Raw genomic sequence first — 11,485 nt, 5'->3', positions numbered from 1 at the left:
AAGCTGAGGTCGAGCACGTTGCATCCACAGGCCAATGAAAGGACAGAATGGGGCTGAGGTCGAGCACGTTGCATCCACAGGCCAATGAAAGGACAGAATGGGTGCACAGAACAATCGGGAAGATGCTGAGTTTTTATGTGGATTCTCATCACCATCAGTGGGACGAGTATTTGAAGCATATTGTATGCGCATACAATGCAAAAGTCCATACAAATACCGGTTTGTCTCCATATGAGGTAGTGTATGGGCGAAAAATGCTGTCACCGTTTGATTTAGTGAAGCCTCAGAAAGGAAGGACCGGTGAATCTGTACGTCAATTCGCGAGAACAATTCGGGATGTTTGGAAACGGGTACAAAAGGGGAATACAAAGACTTTGGAAAGGCAGGAAGACGCAGTAAAGCAGAAAGGAAGTTTAATGCAGTGTAGGGTGCGGCAATGGGTAATGCTATCAGCCCCTATACGCAAAAAGGGAAAACGAAGAAGTTCCTCACGAGGTATCAAGGCCCATCCCAAGTTGTTGAAACCACATCTCCAGTTAATGTGAAGCTGCAGCTACCAACCAGAACGACGATAGTACACATTATTATGGCCATTTAAGGGTTCCCCGGATGTGATTCCAGGCGTGTCACAGGAAGGAAAGAGGAAGAAAGAGAGAGTCACAGAGAAAACCAGGAAGATAGAGTACCGCATGAAGTACCGTATGCTTTGCGATCTAGAAAGTAGTAGAGTATTTGTAGTTCTTACTGTTTTCGTGTCATGTATCATTGCGTAGAGTAATTAGGCATTGTATTTTATATGGGTTTTCGACTATTGTGAGTCTGCTAGGGGCAGCAGTCTTTTTGAAGAGGGAGGAAGAGCGACGGTGATCCCTGTCCTCAGGACACTGGAAAGGGAAGTGTAGCGTCTGACGTATGTGTAGTGTTATTGGAGGAGAAATCAAACGCAGTTCTGGGGAAATAAATGCATCGGATTAAATTTTACGGCAAAGCAATAAATATGTGTTGAACGATATCAGAGTCGTACGATTTCCTGTTTAAAATTTTAGTTATCGACGGTGCTGGGTCAGGAAAGTCGTGTTTATTGCAGCAGTTCATATAATGTGAATTTAAGGATGAAAGTAGTCACACAATCAGTGTTTGATTTGGATCAAAAATAGTGAATGTTGGAGGAAAATCTGTGAAGCTACAAACAGGGGACACGTGCACTGTGCAGTTATTTTTACACAGGGGACTTCGTGGAACCAAAATTGAACTTGCAATGAGTCGGGATGCATTGGATCTTCTCCACCTACGAGAATTTGGTAGTAGTTGCAAATTGTTTTGAGCAAGGAGTGTTTACGGAAGCAAAACGTATAGAGTTCGAAGGGAGCGGAATTTTAATCAATGGAACTAAGTGTAACAAAATAGGACCAACCTTCCATCTACCAGCGTTAATTTCAGTAGTCACGCAATTGAATGTTACGCAGGCACAGCTATACTGGCCAGAAACCACTTTAAAGTTTTTGCCAAGGCAAAATCTGACCTTGTTAAATCAAACCCTGGAGCCAGGTCTGTTGAGATCTGTAAATAGGTTCGTTATAGAGCAAGAGGGGCGCTTATTAGCCAAACAGTTTGTTCAACATGTCGCGCAGTATAAGGAAAGGCAATGGCAAATAACGGTCATTTTGAGCACCTCTGTGCCAACCGTCATTGCAGCCTTAGCTTTGTTATGTGTTGTTTTTTTCTGACCAGGCGGAAGGCCAATTTCAAAATGGAACCAAGGGTAGTCCAAGTCCCAGTGGATTGGATACTGAGGGCGTTTGACGAGTGGGTAAGGGGTTGATCAAGCAGTGGTCGTCCAGTAAGGAATTTTTACTTTTTGTTTCATGTCATGGTTTTAAGAGGGCACTAGACCAAATTTACGTTTTCTAGTAGTAAGGAAATATGCCATGGGTGCCGACCCAAGCAAGTTAGGAGGTAGTTAAGAGACGACCCAAGGACTGGGTCTTTCTGAAGATGGGAATAACATAGCGGCACCACCGTTTAACATAGGGAAAGTTAGTTTTGTGCGATATTCTGAGCACAAGTTACAGCCAGGTGCGGGCTGGATTCCAGTAAGTTACGCTAACCAGCGCTTGCGAAGTGGAATGGAGACCACAGGGGCCATCAAACCACTGAAAAGAGTAAACGCAACCCTTGTCATGTCGCAAGCTATAGGCAGAAGGGGACCCCTGGCGCAACCAGGATGTGGGGCGTATGTGACCCCGAGCAATGCGTTAGCGAAACAGAGCTGCACAGCCGAGTATAAATAGGTGTTGCTTTCTAACGAGATTCGTTCAAGTGCGGCAGCTCTCCTGGTCGGCGGGGCGTGTCACACTACCGGCGACACACGGTGACAGATGGGGCGACAGTGTTCCAGTTCACGGCAGGTCGTTGGTTCGACCCTCTGAGGCCGACGCGGTGTCCGCAGCCAGCCAGGGAGGGCCACTCTTCGGCTCGCTACCGCAGGCAGTCGTCTCACCTCCTGACACACGTCAGAGACTTACAAGGTGAGGGCCACAGGTTCGGACGCCGCATTCCCAGCTACGCCAGCCGGGGAAGAAGCCGCAGCGGGGCCGGCCTACAGCTCCCGGCAGAGCAGTGCAGTGTCAACAGGGACGGTGGCCGCTGAGTCGGCTGCTGGCGCAACCATCCTAACATAATCGGAAATGTACAGCTGGCGAACAAGGCCGGCACGACACAGCGTTGCTTTGCACAGGTCGCTGGGGCAGTGGCCTCGGCAATGTGGGGCCTGTGACACAGACAGAGGTCAATGGACCTCTGTAAAAGAAACGAATATATCATTTGGAAAGTTCTCGCCGAGCTTTAATACGGCACCTTCCGGCACCCATCCACTACATTTGGTGTCAATACGCAGCATTTGGCGTCTGATGCCACAACAATATGTTTCATAAGTACATATGTTATATGTCATAAAGCTTCTAGGCTCTTGCCTAAATGAATAATTCGTCTTCACTGTCCTGCACAATGATCGTAGTACATCTGCTCAAGCTAGATTACGTAGACTCTCTGAGTACATCGATTATCTTCTGTCTTTTTTTATTTTTTTTATTGTCTGCTAGCATACAAACTTTTTAGCCATCACAAATACATGTACTGACACACATAAAAAGGTAACTGTTTTCTTTTCTTCGTCATACGACTGTTTAGGGCATACATTCAGATGTTTTCACATCAAAATTATTGTAATCCGATTACAAAACACAGTTGACTGCTAAAAATTTATTTGTTAATTAAGTTCTTTAGTAAAGTTCAATTCATTTTAGATTTTTATGACTCCTTTCGCTAGAAACTGGTATATGGCATCATATGTACTCCTGGTTGTGTCTCTGGAAATTGGGATCATGCAAAGTGACTGGCAGTGACCAAGTTTTAAGAGCTCCTTTAAAAAGTCGACTCTGCCTTTCTCATAGCGTCCATACTGAAATAAGATGTGATTTACGTCACCAGTTGTTTCCTCTTCACATTTACAGTAAGGTGTCTCCAATATGCCGATTCTGTGTAAGTGGGCAGGGAAAGATCCATGATTGACACACATTCTCACAATGGGTGTTAAAATTTTCCTTGAATGTTTGAGGTTCACAAACCACGTCTGTCTTGGTATGAATGTCTGTATACGTGCATAGCTTTTACCTCTTGTTTGTTGGCATTCATTCCATTCTTCCTGCCATGAGAGAATCACTTGTTGTTTTACTTTTAGGAGGTATTATGTCTATGGGAGTTTAATGTCTATAGGTCTTCCACTGTTGTTCGCATCTCTCGCTAGTTGATCTGCTTTGTGATTGTATAGAATGCCAGAATGTCATTTGATCCATACAAATTCTATAATTTGGCTAGTCTTCTCAGCTTTGTGGTATTGATCCAGTATCTCGAGGGTGTATTTACTATCTCTTTTGTCCTAATTCCTGTAACTAAAGGATCTCAGAACGCTTTGAGAGTCAGTGATTATTACTGCCTTGGGGATTTTGAGAGGTCTTGCATATTTGATTGTCTCTATAACAGCGAAAGTTTCAGCAAGAAATATAGAAGCATCACCTGGTAGTTGAAACTTCCTTTCTTCTGCAGATTCTGGACAGAAGAAAGCAAACTGGGTTGGTGTTGGGTTGTTTGCGGGAAGAGACCAAACAGTGAGGTCATCGGTCTCATCGGATTAGGGAAGGATGGGGAAGGAAGTCGGCCGTGCCCTTTCAAAGGAAGCATCCCGGCATTTGCCTGGAGCGATTTAGTGAAATCACGGAAAACCTAAATCAGGATGGCTGGACGCGGGATTGAACTGTCATCCTCCCGAATGCGAGTCCAGTGTGCTAACCACTGCACCACCTCACTAGGTAGAAAGCAAATCCGGTATGATTTTCTGTCCACATTATTGAGCCATCTGTATATAGTTTAAGATATCCTGCCCACTTTTCTGCCTGGTGCGATGTAGGTGAAAACTGCCCATATCCTTTTCCTTTGCTGGAATAGTCGATATATGTTACAGGAATATCGTGATAGGAGCTGTGAGAGTCATACAGAATATTGGAAGAACCTCACTTCGTTATACTTTCTTTTGGAGATATTTCCAGTTTTTGTACCACTTGTAGATATAAAACTGCTGTTTCCTGACATTTCTGTTATTCCCGATCAGAGAGAGCATTTCACACTTTTTTATCAGTGGGTGTTTAGTATCTGCCATCTACTGTAAGATATAACGATCACACATCATTGTTATGCGAATACGTAGAAGCATTTCTGATGCTTCCAGGAGAAGGGCGTTGGTGAGGGAAGAATGTATAGCTCTGCGGTAAGTGCGTAAGCTTCTGTAGTGCAGTTTATCCAGTAGTGTTACGTAATTGTTGGCAGCAGTGTGATAGACCGTGCAGCCGTAGTCTATACAGGAATGCATCAACGTGCAGTAGAGGCTGAGCAGAGTGTTGGGGTGAGCCCCCCACCATACTCTTGTCACTGATCTGATGAGGTTCAATGCTTTTTCACACATACTGATGACAGTTTGAATATGAGGTATCTGACTCATTCTGGAATCGAAGATAACACTAAGAATCCTCGCCTGGGATTTTAGTGGTACTTTATGACCAGAAAGTCTTATACTATTCATGCAGCCTGGCATAGTTTGGTTCGCGAAAGGAACAAGTACCGATTTTTCTGCCAAATTATGTAACCCATAGCTACATAATGTTTGAGCCAGTGTGCCCATCGCCTTTGATAGCTCACACAAAGCCTGATCCATCCCTTTGGTCGACACATACAAACAAATATCATCTGAATATGCGAGGATTTTAACCGTAAAAGGGATAATCCTCGCCAGCTCGTTAGTATATAGTGCAAAGAGTAGGGGGCTGAGGAAAGCTCCTTGTGGAAGACCTGTTGTAAGACAACGTGGCCCAATTAATTTATTTTGGTACCTAAACCGTATATGTCGTTCAGCGAGGAAAGTGCTGATTCCAAAAATTAGTTGTGGCGGGATTCCAATGGTTTCCAACTTCTGTAGCAACACAGGTATAAGAACATTATCATACACTCCAACTATATCCAGGAATATAGCTGTTACATTCTCTTTTATTGTTGTTGCGTCATAAATCTCTGAGGTTAAGATATTTAAATTATCTATTGTTCCCTTGCCTTTTCTAAACCCATACTGACTCAATGACAGGGTCTGATTTGATTCCAACCATCATTCCAAGCGATTTTTTTACCAGGCGTTCTAAAGTTTTATCGATACAGGAAGAAAGAGAACTAGATCTATATGATTTGGCCTGCTCTTAATCATTATGTGGTTTCAGTATGGGTACCACTACTTGAGTTGCCAGACTTCTATTAGTATGTCATTCATCCATATTTGGTTAAATATCTGTAACGGTTTTATGAGTGCTATATCTGGGAGATTTTCTATCGTCTGATAGTGTATACCGTCCTTGCTGGGTGTAGAAGTTATGCTCTTTTTAATGCCACTCATCAGTTCTTCATACGAAAATGGTACCATGAGCGGATGATTGTAATCTTGTTGTTCCGGGGGGCGATATGGCTGCTCGGCTGCGGAAGCTGGTGAGTTTAAATTTACAGAGTCTTCAATACATGCATCACTTAATGGCTGACGCATAGTGGAGTTTTTGTTTTTGAAAAATCTAAATTTCTTCCAAACATCAGCCATACTAGCATTGTTATTTAAGGATTCACAGAAATTTTGCCAGCTATTCTTTTTACAGTCGTTTAACCGCCTTAGAACTTTCGCTGCTATTTTCCGATATGCAATGAAGTTTTCTACATTTTGTTGTTTATAGAAGTCACTGTATGTAATTTTACGCTGTGCTATGGCTCTGGAGCACTCTGGTGTCCACCAGACTGGGGGCCGTTGCTTCAAAACGATGACTTCCTTCTTTCTTGGAATGGAAATTGTTGCAGCGTCTTCAATAATTGAAATTGGCTGTTGGTGGGCCTCTTTCGGAGCTAACAAATTGTTAAAAGACTGAAACTTCACTTGGACTGTTGCAGTATACTTTGGCCCATCAGCATCCTTTATTTTCCACCTGCTGATTGGGTATATAATTTCTACTGTATTTATTGGAAAGTCTATTGTGATTTCCAGAGGGAAGTGATCTGAGCCATGAGGGTCTCGTTTGTCCATCCACTCTGTTACACAGTTGAAGTCAACAGAGCACAATCTCGAATTGACGGCCGATGGTCGTCTGTTTGGGTTATGTATCATAGTAAGAGAACCATCATTTAGAAGAATCAAATTGAACTTTTTGAAGTACAACTAACTCTTTGCCATCCGCATCATCTATTATGCAACCCCATAGTGAGTGGTGTGTGCTGAAGTCTGCACAAACGACAAATGGCGTTTGTAACTGGGCTACAATCTGATCCAGTGAAAGATCTTGTATTTTATATTTAGGTGGTTTGTAAATGGTGACGATGGTGAATGCGCCGTTAGGAGTGTAAATTATAGCCGCAACTACCTGGCATTCTGTTGTCCTAATAGTGATGTCCAATTTTTTAAACTTAAGCGTCTCTCTAATCAACATGTCTACTCCTCCTTTTCCATCGCCTCTGTCGTTTCTGAGAACAGAGTATCCTTTGAATTGTATTCGTTGGGTTGGCTGAAACAGTTTCGCAAATACAAGCTACTGGTATGTGGTTGCAGCTAAGCTCCCGATAAAGATTTTCTCTGTTCCAGATTGCTGACCTTCCATTCCACTGGAGTATTTTAAAAGCCATTGTCAAATTTGCAGAAGTCATCAACAGCATTATGTATAAGGGCCTGTGTCGTCACCATGTATGTTTCATTTTTAAGAGAAGGAAAGATCTGCATTATTAAAGCACAAAGGCTGTTAACAGTAGTTTCTTGACCAGTATAAGATGTTGCCAGAGGAGTGGGAGCGTATGGATTGTTTTTTATTGAGTTCTGTGGACTCTGACATTCGTATGACATAGGAGAATAACCCTGCTTGTATGGACTGTTTATTTTTGTAAGACCTGGAACCGACATAACTGCATGCTTAGGTCCCTGTTGTAACCTTTTGTCCATCATGTTCAAACCTTTTGGTTTCTCACATGTTTTAGGCCAGTCACTAGGAGAGAGCTCTCGTGTTGTAGAAACACCAGCAGTAGTCTGCGCAAATGATGGTCGCGGTGACGAGACGGTAGGTGTGTAAGAAGCACCATAGGCTTCGCTGTGCTTTGCTTCCATGTGCTGCTGATAAACTGGGCAACAGCGATCAGTAGCGAGGTGGTTTCTGTTGCAATGCAAACACCTCGGCACTACGGCATGTGAACACTGTGAGGTCTCGTGGGCTCCCATGCATTTGGCACAGCAGGCACTACTATGACATTGCAAGCTTAAATGGAAATACCTAAGGCAATTATGACACTGCAAAACTGACTGGACATACGGTGCAACAGGGCATTACATACTGCACAAATATACATACAGGAGAAGTAGTTGAGATTTAAATGTTACAACACACTGTGGTGTGGGAATTACTTTCAACTCTCAATTTTCTTTTACTTTCTTTCTGCACCTTTGGACGTCGGTTACTAAAAATTCCGACTTTATTTCTGCAAGGATGTCTTGGTGGGATAATGCAATATCAACAACATGGATAACTCACCATCTCTTTGTTAGGAAATTTGGAATATAAGCCTCCATATTATTCAGCCGAAAAACATCAAGCAACCACAACCTGTTTGAAGACTGCCCTGTTTTGGTTTCAATTTTATACCTGTTTCTAGCAATAGCTGAGATATTAATTACTTCATGTCTTAAGTTATTACTTTCTGTAAACAACATTCTTCCAAGAACAATTGGATGTAACTTTCCTACATTACCATTTTCTCCCTCTACAAAGACAACATAGGGACTCATGTCTGTTTATTTATTCATCTGTAAACAAATTTCTTTGAAGGGATGTCATCATTAGACATACATATGTACATTATTTTGTCACATAAGATAATGGAACACAAGCTATATATAATAAATTCATTATATATATATATATATATATATATATATATATATATATATATATATATATATATATTTTACAGACACTATTTACCACTGAATTACATAATGCAGAAGAACCTGCTTCAATCAAAAGAAATAGATCTAATACTTGTATGAGTAAATTAAAATCTAGAATGTCCACTTTATAATTGATTAACCTGATTATTTATTTATGCCAATGTTATGCTGCATGAATTCTCTAATCGAGTAAAAACTATTTTTTAATAAATATTCTTTAAGGAATTCTTTAAATTTACAGAGTGCCTTTATGTTTATGATTTCTTTTGACAATTTATTGTATATCTTGACACCTTGGTGAAACATAGTGGTTTGGGTTATAGTTTTATTCATTCTGTCTAGGTACAATCAATTACTGTTTCTGGTTTGGTGATCATGTATGCAGCTGTTTGCTAAATATTTCTCAATATTTTTGTGAATAAAAACTGTAGTTTGCAAGATATATTCACTTAGGATTGTCAGAATACCCATTTCTTAAATAGCTCACTGCAGTGTGCTCTTTTGTGACTCTTGCTCATTATTCTGATAGCTCGTTTTTGCAATCTGAACACATATTTTACATTTTAGGCATTTGCACCCCAGAATGTTATGCTGTAACTTATTATAGAATGTATGTGTGCAAAGTATGTCATTCTCTGGTATGAACTATTGCACACAGTGACTAATTTTTTCCCCAAGCATTCTAATATGTTCATCCCATTTTAATTGTTGATCAACACACATACCCAAAAATTTTGTGCTGGTTACACACTCTATTGTTTCATTTTGAACTTTAAGTTTTGTCATTTTCGGTTTTTTCTTTATATAGAAGTTTATGTTATTAGTCTTTTTCACATTAAGGGTTACTTTGTTGTTATTTGAGCAGTTGTGAACTTCCATAAGGACGACGGTTCAATCCCGCGTCCGGCCATCCTGATTTAGGTTTTCCGTGATTTCCCTAAATCACTCCAGGCAAATGCCGGGATGGTTCCTCTGAAAGGGCACGGCCGACTTCCTTCCCCATCCTTCCCTATTCCGATGAGACCGATGACCACGCTGTCTGGTCTCCTTCCCCAAACCAACCAACCAACCAACCAACTTCCATAAGTGCCTTTTCAGCTATTACATTTAACATTTCTGGTGTCCTGTCTGTAATTATTATATTGCTGTCATCAGCAAATAACACTGTTTCACCTCGTGTTACCCACTGTGGGAAGTCATTAATATAAATAAGAAATAGCACTGGGCCTTACACACTTCCTTGAGGTACTGCAATGTTCAAATAATCTTCATCTGAAAGATGTTTCACTAAATAACTTGAGCTACTTGAAATTTGAGATATCTCCACCCTCTGCACTCTGTCTGCAAGGTAAGATCTAAACCATTTATTTACAACCTGCCTGATTTCTAGTGCCTCAAGTTTACCTAGGAGTATTTGATGGTCAACTGCATCAAATGCTTTACTGATATCTAGGAAAATGCCTGTTACTTGTTCTCCTTTATCTAGGGCTTCTAGAACTACTCTTGTAAATTTTTCTGTAGCTGCCTCTGTTCCCTTTCCTGTCCTGAAACCAAACTGTTCTTTGCATAGGAGTTGGTATTTATTTAAGTAGTCCATAAGTCTGTATTTCATAATGTTGTTGTTGTTGTGGTCTTCAGTCCTGAGACTGGTTTGATGCAGCTCTCCATGCTACTCTATCCTGTGCAAGCTTCTTCATCTCCCAGTACCTACCACAACCTACATCCTTCTGAATCTGCTTAGTGTATTCATCTCTTGGTCTCCCTCTACGATTATTACCCTTCACACTGCCCTCCAATACTAAATTGGTGATCCCTTGATGCCTCAGAACATGTCCTACCAACCGATCCCTTCTTCTAGTCAAGTCGTGCCACAAACTTGTCTTCTCCCCAATCCTATTCAATACTTCCTCATTAGTTATATGATCTACCCATCTAATCTTCAGCATTCTTCTGTAGCACCACATTTCAAAAGCTTCTATTCTCTTCTTGTCCAAACTATTTATCGTCCATGTTTCACTTCCATACATGGCTACACTCCATACAAATACTTTCAAAAATGATTTCCTGACACTTAAATCAATACTCTATGTTAACAAATTTCCCTACTTCAGAAACGCTTTCCTTGCCATTGCGAGTCTACATTTTATATCCTCTCTACTTCGACCATCATCAGTTATTTTGCTCCCCAAATAGCAAAACTCCTTTACTACTTTAAGTGTCTCATTTCCCAATCCAATTCCCTCAGCATCACCCGACTTAATTTGACTACATTCCATTATCCTCGTTTTGCTTCTGTTCATGTTCATCTTATATCTTCCTTTCAAGATACTATCCATTCCGTTCAACTGCTCTCTGACAGATTTACAATGTCATCGGCGAACCTCAAAGTCTTTATTTCTTCTCCATGGATTTTAATACCTATTCCAAATTTTTCTTTTGTTTCCTTTTCTGCTTGCTCGATATACAGATTGAATAACATCAGGGACAAGCTACAACCCTGTCTCACTCCCTTCCCAACCGCTGCTTCCCTTTTATGCCCCTCTACTCTTGTAACTGCCATCTGGTTTCTGAATAAATCGTAAATAGCCTTTCACTCCCTGTATTTTACCCCTGCTACCTTTGGAATTTGAAAGAGAGTATTCCAGTCAACGTTGTCAAATGCTTTCTCTAAGTCTACAAATGCTAGAAACGTAGGTTTGCCTTTCCTTAATCTTTCTTCTAAGATAAGTCGTAAGGTCAGTATTGCCTCACATGTTCCAACATTTCTATGGAATCCAAACTGATCTTCCCTGAGCTCAGCTTCTACCAGTTTTTCCATTCGTCTGTAAATAATTCGCGTTAGTATTTTGCAGCTGTGGCTTATTAAACTGATAGTTTGGTAATTTTCACATCTGTCAACACCTGCTTTCTTTGGGATTGGAA

The sequence above is a fragment of the Schistocerca piceifrons genome, chromosome 3 (assembly GCF_021461385.2).
Source record: "Schistocerca piceifrons isolate TAMUIC-IGC-003096 chromosome 3, iqSchPice1.1, whole genome shotgun sequence".
Lineage (NCBI taxonomy): Eukaryota > Metazoa > Arthropoda > Insecta > Orthoptera > Acrididae > Schistocerca > Schistocerca piceifrons.
Note: the sequence above shows the minus strand (reverse complement) of the source record.